Source organism: Rattus norvegicus, chromosome 3, assembly GCF_021556685.1.
Source record: "Rattus norvegicus strain SHRSP/BbbUtx chromosome 3, alternate assembly SHRSP_T2T, whole genome shotgun sequence".
Taxonomy (NCBI): domain Eukaryota; kingdom Metazoa; phylum Chordata; class Mammalia; order Rodentia; family Muridae; genus Rattus; species Rattus norvegicus.
In genome coordinates this window covers 71,044,551-71,057,418 of record NC_141536.1, presented here as the reverse complement: position 1 = coordinate 71,057,418, position 12,868 = coordinate 71,044,551, and the positions used below count along the sequence as shown (strand labels likewise).

The 12,868-nt window shown below is 34.4% G+C and overlaps 1 non-coding gene across 1 annotated transcript; it reads left to right on the top strand.

Annotated features, from left to right (window-relative positions):
- Nucleotides 1-10,310: 10,310 nt before the first annotated feature.
- Nucleotides 10,311-10,417, top strand: LOC120102134 (U6 spliceosomal RNA). Its single transcript, XR_015685185.1, has one exon. It is a non-coding gene; the product is annotated as a U6 spliceosomal RNA (small nuclear RNA).
- The last annotated feature ends 2,451 nt before the right edge of the window (nucleotides 10,418-12,868 follow it).

Below are 12,868 nucleotides of genomic sequence, written 5' to 3'. Positions count from 1 at the left end.
CTTCCTTACCTTACTTACTCCAATCAGGTATCCTACAAATTCAAGTACAAATTCACCACTTGATAGCCTTTCTTGTTGTTATTGCTCTTACTAATGTAAATAGGCATGCGCAATAATGAAAACGCATCCTCCAGTTCCATTTTTGTTTTTGTGAGTATTGCTTTCAGTGATGACCTTTTTTCATTGGACAGTCTATAAAGGTCTTATCCCTGAGAGAAGCTAATTCTCTTTTTCCCAGCAATTCATTAATTATGTGTAAATTGTTTTGTGGTAGGATCCCCTTAAAAGCCCTCCCCTTTCATTTAAGCATTTCCATTAATATTGCTATTTCCCAAGACTGGTTAATCGCAATTTCTGTATTAAAGTTCTCATGAATATAGATGTAATTAACTTTCAAATTGAAAAATACACACTTATTTAGTCATTTTTTGTTTTTGTTTTTTTTTCCTGTAAGTACATCAAGCACTCATCCTTGCTATTTCAGATTTTTAAACTTGAGAATCCACCCTTCTAGCACTGGTATGTTTTAATGTGAAATAAAAACGTATTTTATTTAAAAAGAAGCTAGCTATAAATTACTTGTATATTTACTATAAAATCTCAAGATGACACAATTCACTGAACCTACTGAAAACTCATGGGGTGATTTCCGCACAATGACTTCTACTTTCTGCCTGGTAGAGGCCAAGTAATTTAAAAATGATGAAAGTTTGTACATACGAGTATAGGAGTCATCCAGTCATGTAAACATATGTACTAAAAATATGAAGTATGTTAAAACTTGCAAAATTAAATTGACCATTAAAATCATTACAAGAAAAAATGGACTTAAGTAATTTTAAAAATAAAAGGAAAACATGTAATTTACATTTTTCCAGAAGGTCTTCAATGTCTATGTGAATGTTCTGTCTAGTATATAGATTATATTTCAAAATTTGTGCCTACACAACAATAAAGTTTAGAACTTCTTAATTTTAGAGTAAAATGTGAAACTTTAAACAAATTTAGTTTGTATAAAAAAGGCCAAGTGATATATAAACAAAGACTTATGAGAATAACACCAAACTTCTCAACAGACACTCTAACTGCCAGAAATCTTGGAGAGTTGTTATGCAGACTCTAAGAGAACACAAATGCCAGTCTTGGGAACAATACCTAGCAAAACTCTCACTTATTATAGATGGAGAAACCAACATATTCCATATCAAAACCAAATTTAAACAATGTAAATCCATTTAGTACATAACTTCTCTTTGTTTCACTGATTTCTCTTTAGTTTCTGTTTCAGTTACCTGTCCATTGGTAAGAATGGGAAGTTAAAGTCTCCCACTATTATTGTGTTTGCTTCAATTTTATTTTGAGCTTCAATAATCTCTGTATCCAGTACTACAGAGGATTCCAGAAGGAAAACTTCGACACAAGGAGATCATCTATACCAAAGAAAAAACAACAAATGAATCATCTCACTACAAAACCAAAAGGAAATAATATCAAGTACACATAATAACATCTCAACAACAAACATAACAGGAAATAGCAATTAACTGTTTTTAATATCTGTCAACACCAATGAACTCAATTCCCAAGTAAAAGCACATAAGCTAACATGCTGGATACATAAGCGAGATTTAACATTTTGCTGCATAAGTGAAACAAACCTCAACAACAAAGAGAGAGATTATCTCAGAGTAAAAGGCTTGAAAATATTTTCCAAGCTAATGGTCTGAGAAACAAGCTGGAGTTGCTATGCCAATACTGAAAAAATAGACCTTCAACCAAAAGTTATCAAAGAGGATGAGGAAGAACACTTTATAAGTCTCCATTCTAAATATCTATACCCTAAGTACAAGGTCATGCACATTCGTAAAAGAAACTTTATTGAAGCTCAAAAGACAATTGAAGCAAACACAATAATAGTGGGAGACTTTAACTTCTCATTCTTACCAATGGACAGGTAACTGAAACAGAAACTAAAGAGAAATCAGTGAAACAAAGAGAAGTTATGTACTAAATGGATTTAAGAGATATATACAGAACATTCCACCCTAAATCAAAAGAATATACCTTCATCTCAGCACCTCACAGCACTTAGGTAATCACTATATAAATAAACTCAAAGAAAAAGTCCCATAATCATAATATTAGATATTGAAAAAACATTCAACTAAATATTACACCCTTCACGTAAAACATATTAGAGAGTTCAGGAATTGAAGATCCTTCCCTAAACATAATGATAGCAATATACAGCAAATAATGAGTCGATGTCAAATTAAATGGAGAGATACTAGATACAATCACACTAAAATCAATAACATGAAAAGACTGCTCACTCTATCTCTTCAGTGTAGTACCCAAAATTCTAGCTAGAGCAATAAGACAAATGCAGATCAAGGGGATACAATTGAGAAAAGAAGATTTCAAGGTATTAGTATTTGGGATAATGTGATAGTATACATAAGAATTCCCAAAATATCTACCAGAGAACTTTTACAGGTAATAAACAATTTCAGCCATGTGATGATATATAACTCAAACAAATCAGTAGCTTTCCTTTACACAAAATGATAAACAGGATAAGAAAGAGATTACAGAAACAGCACCTTTGACAATAGCCACAAATAGCATAAAATATCTTTGTATATCTCTTATCAAACAAGTAAAAATCTGTAAGACAAGAACTTCAAATCAATGAAAAATAAGAAGTCAAAGAAGCCTTCAGAAGATGGACAGATCTCCCATGCTAATAGACTGGTAGGATTATGATAGTAAAAATATTCGTCCTACCAAAAGTGATCTACAAATTCAACAAAATCCCAATCAAGATTGCAACATAGTTCTTCATAGACATGGATAGATCAATTATCAATTCAATATGGACAAACAAAAAAACATGGAATAGCAAAAAAACAATTCTTAACAAAAAAAGAATATCTGGGGTAGTAAGCACCCCTGACCTCAAGCATATATAAAAACAATAGAAATAAAAAAAATGCATTTTATTGGTACAGAGACAGACAGGTCAATCAACGGAATAGAACTGAAGACCCCAAATAACCCCAAACACTTATGGACACTTGATCTTTGACAAAAACAAACATCGGAAAGATATTCCATCTTCAATAAATGGTGCTGTTCTAACTAGTGGTCTGTATTTAGGAAAATGAAAATGGATTCATATTTATCAGTTATCAGAAGACTCAAGTCCCAGTGGTTCAAGACCTCAATATAAAACCAAATTCTTTGAATGGAATAGAAAAAAAAAGTGGAAAAGGTCCTCAAATGCGTTGGCACCCAAGGAAATTTCTAAAACAAAATCTAATGAATCAAGCTCTAAGATCATCAATTCAAAAATGGGACCTCATGAAACTAAAAAAAAAAAAGTCTGTTATGCAAATTACAGAGTCTATGGGGCCAATTGACAAGGTAGAGAATGGGGAAAATCCTCACTAACCCTACCTGTGATGGAAGGTTACTATAAAAATTATAAAAAGAGCACAAGAAGCTAATTTCCAATACAAAACCAAACAGCCCAATCCAAAAAATGTGGTATAGAACTAAAGTGAGAATTCATAACAGGAATTTCCAATGGCTGAGGAGAAATGTTCAAAGTTCTTAGTCCTCAGAGAAATGCAAATCAAAAGACACTGAAATTCCATTTTACACCCATCAAAATGACTAAGATAAAAAACTTCTGTGACTGCAGGTGCTGGCAAGGATCAGGAAATTCCTCCATTGCTTGTTCAATTGCAAAGTGGTATAATCACTCTGGAAATCAATATGGTGTTTCCTAAGAAAATTGGAAACACAGCTACCTCAAGACTCTTGGGCATATGACCAAAACTTTCCCCACCATACTAGAGAGCATGTACTCCATGAGGGTTGTAGCAGATTGATTTGTAATAGCCAGAAAAACAGAAACAGCACAGATTTACATAAACCAAAGAATGGACAGAGAAACTCTGATTTATTTGCACAATGGAATGTGAGGACCTCATAAATTTTGCAGTCCAATGCATGGTAGTAGATAATATCATCCTGAGTGAGGTAACCTAGGAGCGAAAGGACATACATGGTATATACTCTGTAATTAGTGGATATTAGCCAAACAGTACAGAATAGCTAGGATAAAATCCACAGTAAAGATTTCTTTATTTATTCTGTATTAGAATTCTGTTTGTATGTATGACTGCAGGCAAGAAGAGGGTACCAGATTACATTATAGATGGTTATGACCTACCATGTGGTTGCTGGGAATTGAACTCAGGACCTCTGGAAGACTATCCAGTTTTTTCTTTTATTGGATATTTTTTTATTTAAATTTTAAATGTTACTTCCTTTCCCAGTTTCCCATCCAGAAACCGTCTATCTACCCTGATTTTATATGAGTGCCCCACCCACTCTCCCCCACCTGATATTCCCCTACACTGGGGCATCTAGACTTGATAGAACCAAGGGCTTCTCCTCTCATGGAACCCCAAAAAGGCCATCCTCTGATACATATGTGACTGGACCCATACGTCCATTACTGTGTACTCTTTGGATTGTGATTTAGTCCATGGGAGCTAAGAGACATTTGTTTGGTTGATATTGTTGTTTTTCATATGGGGTTTTTAAAAACCTCTTCAGCTCCTTCAGTCCTTTCTCTAACTACTCCATTAGGGATGAATTTCTTTTCTGGTGCAATCTATTTGGAGTTCTGTGTGCTTTTTGTATGTTTGTGGGCATCTCTCTTTAGGTTAGGGATATTTTCTTCTATACTTTTGTTGAAGATATATTTACTGGCCCTTTAAATTGAGATTCTGCACTCTCTTCTCTGTTACCCTTAAGTTTCTTCTTCTAATTTTGTCCTGGATTTCCTGGATGTTTTGGGTTAGGAGCTTTTTGTGTTTTGTGTTTTCTTTGACTTTTGTTTCAATGTTTTCTATGGCATCTTCTTCCCCTGAGATTCTCTCTTCTATCTCTTGTATTCCGTTGGCAATGCTTGCATCTATGACTCCTGATGTCTTTCCTAGGTTTTCTATCACCAGGATTTTCTCCTATTTCCTTTATTAGATCCAGAATGATTTTGTTCAATTCCTATACCTGTTTGGTTGTAATTTCCTGTCATTTTTAAGGGATTTTTGTGTTTCCTCTTTAAAGTCTTCTTCCTGTTTACCTCTGCTTTCCTGTATTTCTTTAAGGTAGTTATTTATGTCTTTCCTAAAGTCCTGTAACATAATCATTAGATGTGATTTTACATCAGAATCTTGCTTTTTCAATCTAGGACTTGCTGTAGTGGGAGAACTGGGTTCTGTTGATGCCAAGTGGCTTTCGTTTCTGTAGCTTAGGGTCTTACAATTCCCTCTCACCATCTGGTTACCGTTGCTGGTAGCTGGCCTTACTGTCTCTGACAGTGGCTGGACCCTCCTGTAAGCCTGTGTTTCAGCACTCCTGTGAGACCAGCTCTTTTTAGGCAGGTCTTTGGTACAGAGAGTTGTGGCAGAGTCACCTCCAGTAAGTAGACATAAACCAGAAGAATCCTGCCTCAGACTGCTTCTAGTTTCCTGTGTCCTGAGGCCTCCACTGAGCAAAAGTGGTGGTCTCACCTGTGCTCTTAGGTGTGTCAGCACTCCCAGGATTCTAGCTCGCTCTCTGAAGGATTTGGTCACAGAAAGTTTTGGCACAGCATCAGCTCTGTGCACAGGGGGAAACTGGAAGAACCCACAGAATTTAAGAACTTTGACTAGGAAAGGCCATGTAAGAATGTTTTAATCCCACTTAGAATGGGGACGAAAATAATCATGGGAGGCCGAGGTAGTGAGGGATTTGTGTGGGAGATGGTAGGGTTAGAGGCAAAGGAGAACAGCATCGGATAAGGGGTGGAGAGAGAGGGAGGAATGAAGCATAAAGGTCAAGCAGGATGAATGGAAACTGCAGCCTCAGCAGGTGGAAAGTAGGGAGACCCTCAAGAAAATACCAGAGACCTGGGAGGTGAGAGACTTTCAAAACTCAGTGAGAGTGACCTTAGATGAAGTGGCCAGGAGTGGCAAGAGAGAACTCAAAGAGTCCACCTCCAGTAGATATACAGGGCCTCAAGTCTAGCCATGGTGTTACCAACCCACGGTCATAATTTCTGTCCCAGAAGGGTTTTTCTTTAAGTGAATTTAACAAAACTGGGGAAAAGACTGAGGGAAGACCAGTCCAATGAGCAGCCTAACTGGGGCTTTACCTGATGGGCAGACAGCAGGGCCTAACACTATTACTGATTTTATGCTATCCTGGCAGACAGGAACGATTTATGGCTGTCCTCTGAAAGGCCAAAACAGTAGCGACTGAGACAGAATCAGATACTTACAACCAACCACTGAACTGAAGTTGGGAAACCCTAAATTTGAATTAGGGGAAGGATGGAAGCAGCAGTAAAGGAGGGTGGCCCCACTGAAAGAGCATCAGTCTCAATTAATCCTGGGAGCTCCCAGATATTGAGTCAGAACCAGGTACCATACAAGATCTTGTCTGAGGACCCCAACGCATATAGCAGATACTGCCCAGCCTGGCCTCAATCTGGGCTTAATCTCCAAGAGACTTGAGGCCCCAGGGAGGCTGGCAGTCTGTGAGACAACATTTTCTTGGATATAGAAGATAGAAGGAATTGGATGAGAAACTGTGGGATGGGCAACCGTGGGTAAAGGGGAGAGATGACAGCTGGATTATAAATAAATAAAAATCTCTAAAAGAAGAAAAATGACAGCTTTAAATAAAATATGCTTTAAAGAAAAATATAAAAAGATAATATTTCTACTTGACATATTAAATGAAAGGCCTTCAATTTAAAAATCCTGCACAGTTGAAAAAGAGATGGCTAAAATTATTCTAAATAATTGGTCAGTAAATACTTGTAACATTTTAACAGTCATGTCAGTAATCAAATTTAAAGACTATGGACTCAGAATAAAACCCATCTGTCTTATGCATAAGTTTATAGACCTCTTTTTCTTAAATGTGCTAATGGTGAAACTTGTAAGCAACGTTTATTATGAATACAATGATTGGGAATACATATTTTATTTTTGGCCTTTTGTTAAACACATCATCTTAGATTTATTTCTAAAAAAAATCACATATTCATGTACATTGTTTACCTTGACTATTAGAAATGTTAATTGAATAAATGTCCATTTATTAGACTTAGAAACTTGTACTGAAATATTTGTTATCTTTCTTTTCTCTCTTTTTATTAGTTATCAAGTTTGGTAATAGAATTTCATCAGATATGTTTACAGGAGAAGACTGGGACAAAAAGAAGTAATCAAATAAAAGGAAACATAGTAAATATAATACTATTTATGCAAATAACTTTCAAAATTATTAATGATTTAATAAACAAACATGACAAAATATATGTTTGTTGCTATGCACCAAAGAAATGTTACACTTATTGTAGGTATAAGATTTGTTTTTCCTGTTCAACGATCTGAGATCAAACAAATGTAGAAGATGAAGAGTTGCATTCAGAGTCTATCCTGATGGTAGAATTTCGTAGAATTCCACTGGCTGTCAGTGTAGACTTAGATGATGCTAATTAAGGTAAGGTAAGTCACACTTGACTCCCTTTGCCACATAAACAATTACAGAGAAGAATTTTATGGATTCATTAAGACATATTTTCCAGCGCAAAAGTTTTAATAATGTGTAGGATTCAAATGTATACAACATAAAGTTTATTCATGTAACAGAATCTTAAAGGGATATAAAATGACTAACCGTATAAAATGTTTAACAACTAGTAAAACACAAACATTGAAAACATATATCATAATATCTCTCTTTTTTTTTCTTTTTTCTTTTTTCTTTTTTCTTTTTTTTTCCAGAGCTGGGGACCGAACCCAGGGCCTTGCGCGTGCTAGGCAAGCGCTCTACCACTGAGCTAAATCCCCAACCCCCAATATCTCTTGAAATTCAATATGACACTCTACATTATTGTAGGAGTGGAAATACTATCTCTCTCACTTTTAATGGCCTGGGAAGACATAAGTACAAGTATAATAGGTTTAATTATATTATCTTAGTATTTATGCATTCTAACGTTCAGTAAATATTGTTTTGATATAGATTGGAACACAAGATTATCGTTTCTGAGTTGATGTAATTTTTTTCCAATCAGCTATTATTAGATTATTGTATAGGTCACTTTAAGAAATTTAGACATGATAGAGAAAATACGAAAACTTTCTAGGTTTTTTCAAGGTTAAAGCTGAACAAATATTTCTCAAGTTATGCATAAAGATGATATAAATTATTGTAAAATAATGCCAAAAAATTTTCTCTACTTTCACTTAGTAGAGATGCAAAACTGATTCATGAGAAAATTTAACTACATTATTCTCAATCAAAAATACAAGCTAAAAATAAACATGGTAATCCTCAAATCCATGTCAAAAATACTGAAAATACTAAAACCAAGATGAGTATTATCATAAAACAATCTACATGATGTGGAGCAGCTGTAATAGGCTATCAATGATGTGCATAGTACTCTTATTTAATTTGAATAGGCATTGAAAATACCTCGTATACTATCATCTTAGACAAAAAAAAAACAAAAAAAAACAAAAAACAAAAAACTGAGGCTCAGCTAAGTGATAAACACTGTCAGGTCATTAATAGATAAAGCCACATTCAATATTTGAATTCCATGCTAGCACTCTACATACTTTCTCTATGAATATACTATGACTTCACTGTCTACTATCTTATGTGGAACTACAGCTTCATGAAAGTAACAGGAAGATAACATTTGTCTTTGGTGTATTAAATGAAAGTTACCACATTTAAATGAAGTGCATGATTGAAAATGAAATGGCTACAATTATTATAAAAAAACATGGTCAGTAAAAAGAATATAAGATTTTGATAATTATGTCAGACATTGTGTTTGAAGAAAACTGATTCAGAAAAATATCTTATTCATAAAACTCATTGGAAGCTAAATTTCTACTCTAATTTATGTCTTCAAAAGCATTAAAGAAAACTTAATAGTTATGTCCAAAATATGTGAATAGTTCTTCATCTATTTCCATTTTACTTCTCAGAAGACATTATTTTGATTTGCAACACAGCATTCTTTAATGTTTCATATCATATTTAAGGATTCAGACTTGTACCCTAACTTAAAAATCCATTGTATCTTTTAAAACATTTTATACATAAAGAAAAAATGCTTCTCATACTTACAGAAGTGAGCTGCTTGGCCAGTTACACAATGGTCTAGTCATAATGCATGTGAGCTCTTAAAGCAGATCCTCCAGCACTTAATAGGATACAGTGAACCCCCTGGGAGGACCTGAGCTCTTTATTGTGACAGAAAGTTCACACTTCTTTTTAAAACCATAACCAAGGGAATGATCTTAGAAAAATGAACTAAGACCTGAAAAAGAATACATTGCGGCAATTCTGTCTTTGGTTAAACTAAATATTCATTCCCATCAGAAAAGACTTTCAATCATGAAAGACACACTTCCATCTCTAATTCTCCATATGTGGTATATAAAAACACACTTTGAATTCAGCATCCTTAAATATAGTTTACTTATGGCTTTAATTTATACTGATTCCAAATGGTATGAGACTTAGATGTCTGCACATGAGGAGGAAAATAGAAGAGAGAAGATATGGGAAACAGGATGAGTAATGATGGCATGAGAGAGAAACACACACTACACAGATAATGTTGTCTAATGCAATACAAGAATATTATCTCTGTTACACATTTGATTTTTAATGTCTTGTGTTCATATAGTTGACTGTTTAAAGATTTCATGAAGGTGAAATTGTATAGTTGCACATCACATTTTGGCTTGGTTCTAGGATTAGGTCTTTTCTTTATTTCTATTTCCGTCTATCTGTCCTTTTTTTTCGTTGTGTGGCTTCCTGTTTTTTTTTTTTTTTTGGTTGCTGTTATTCTTGCTATTGTTACTATTTCTTTTTAATTTGCATTCCATTCCCTAAAATATTTGTATATGAGTCAATATCTATGAATACATAGAAATCTGTGCCTTTTTCCACATTCCCATATACTTTTATAAAACATTACCAGATATGAGTCACTAAAATAGAATGTTTAATATAACCCCCATGTGATTTAAGATTCATCTGTCAGAAAAATAAATGATGAAAAAAATCTAAAATTAAAATCTGGTTAGAGTTTTAACAAAGCCACGATCTACACATGTAAAATATAATAACTTGAAGAAAAATGGACTGATTACTTAACCATAATAATTCTCCCATGTTGATACATATATTAATTGCATAGAAAATTATATATAGTGCTCACTTTGGCAGCACATATACTAAAATTGGAGTGATACAGAGAAGATTAGCATGGCCCCTGCACAAGGATGACACGCAAATTCGTGAAGTGTTCCTTATTTTTACCTCTAAAAACGAAAATAACAGGAAGTGACAATCACTATTCCTTAATATCTCGCAACATCAATGGAATCAAATCCCCTATAAAAAGACATAGACTATCAGACTGAATACATAAAGAGGACCCGGGATTTTGCTGCATGCAGGAAGCACACCTGAGAGAAAAAGACAGGCACTCACTCTGAGTAAATGGCTGAAAACTTTCCAAACAAACGGCCTGAAGAAACAAGCTGGAGTTGCCATTTAAATATCAAATAAAATTGACTGTCAATCAAAAGTCATTAAAAAATATGAGGAAGGACACTCCATATTCATCAAAGGAAATATCCACCAAGATGAACTCTCAATCCTAAATATCTATGCTCCAAATGGAAGGGCACCTACATACATAAAAGAAACCTTACTAAAGCCAAAAGCACACATTGCACCTCACACTATCATAGTAGGAGATTTCAACACACAACTCTCATCATGGCAACAGAAATTACACAGAGACATAGAGAAACTAACAGAAGTTATGAACCAAAAGGATTTAACAGATACTTATAGAACATTCCATCCTAAAACAAAGGATATACCTTCTTATCAACACCTCATGGTACCTTCTCCAAAATTAATCATATAATCAGTCACAACATAGGCCTCAGCACATACAGGAAGATGGAAATACTCGTATGCAACCTATCAGAACATTATGGACTAAGACTGATCTTCAATAACAATAATGACAGAAAGCCCACATATACATAGAAGTTGAACAATGCTCTACTCAATGACAACTTGCTCAAGGAAGAAATAAAGGAAGAAATTAAAGACTTTTTAGAATTTAATGAAAATGAAGATACAATATTCCCAAGCATATGGGACACAATGAAAGCAGTGCTAAGAGGAAAACTCATAGCCCTGAGTGCCTGCAAAACGAAACAGGAGAGAGCATATGTCAGCAGCTGGACAGCACACCTAAAAGCTCTAGAACAAAAAGAAATGAATAAACCTAAGAGCAATAGAAGGCAGGAAATTATCAAACTCAGCACTGAAATAAACAAAGTAGAAACAAAAAGGACTATCCAAAATAACAAAATCAGAAATGAAAAGGGAACCATAACAACAGAAACTGAAGAAATTTGAAAAATCATATCCTACTAGAAAAGCCTATATTCAACAAAACTTGAAAATCTGGAGGAAATGGATAATTTTCTAGACAGACACCAGGTACCAAAGTTAAATCAAAAACAAATAAACCATCTAAACAACCTCATAACTTCAAAAGAAATAGAAGCAGTTATTAAAAGTCTCTCAACCAAAATGAGCCCAGGACCAGATAGGTTTAGTCTAGAATTTTTATCAGATCTTCATAGAAGAGCTCATACCATACTGTCCAAATTATTACACAAAATAGAAACAGACAGAGCACTACCAAATTCCTTCTATGAAGCCACAATCACATTTATACTGAAAGAACACAAAGAACCAACAATGGAAGAGAACTTCAGACCAATTTCCCTTATGAATATTGACAGAAAAATACTCAATGAAATTCTTGCAAACCGAATTCAAGAGTACATCAAAATGACCATCCATCATGATCAAGTAGGCTTTATCCCAGGGATTGAGGGATGGCTTAATATACAGAATCCCATCATTGTAATCCACTATATAAACAAACTCAAAGATAAGAACCACATGATCATTTCATTAGATGCTGGGAAAGCATTTGACAAAATTCACCACCCCTTCATGATAAAAGTCCTGGAAAGAACAGGAATTCAAGGCTTATACCTAAACATAGTACAAGCAATGTACAGCAAACCGGTAGCTAACATCAAACTAAATGAAGAGAAAATTGAAGCAATCCCACTAAAATCAGGGACTAGACAAGGTTGCCCACTCTCTCCCTCCTTATTCAATACAGTACTGGAAGTCCTAGCCAGAGCAATCAGACAATGAAAGTAGGTCAAAGGATACAAATTAGAAGGAAAGAAATAAAAATACCACTATTTGCAGAAGATATGATAGTGTACTTAAGTGACACCAAAAGTTCCACCAGAGAACTACTTGACCTGATAAACAATATCAGCAAAGTGTCAATAGCTTTCCTCTACTCAAAGGATATACAGACTGAGAAATAAATTAGGGAAATGATACCCTTCACAATTGTCCCAAATAATATAAAATATTTTGGTGTGACTTTTACCAAGCAAGTGAAAGATCTATTTGACAAAAAACTTCAAGTTTCTGAAGAAAGAAATTGAGGAAGATCCCAGAAGATGGAAAGATTTCCCATGCCATGGATTGGCAGGATTAATATAGTAAAGATGATTATTTTGCCAAAAACAAACTGCAGATGCAATGCAATCAAAATTCCTACTCATTTCTTTATAGAGATAGAAAGAGCAGCTAGCAAATCATTTGAAATGACAAAAAAACCAGGAGAGTGAAAACTATACTCAACAAT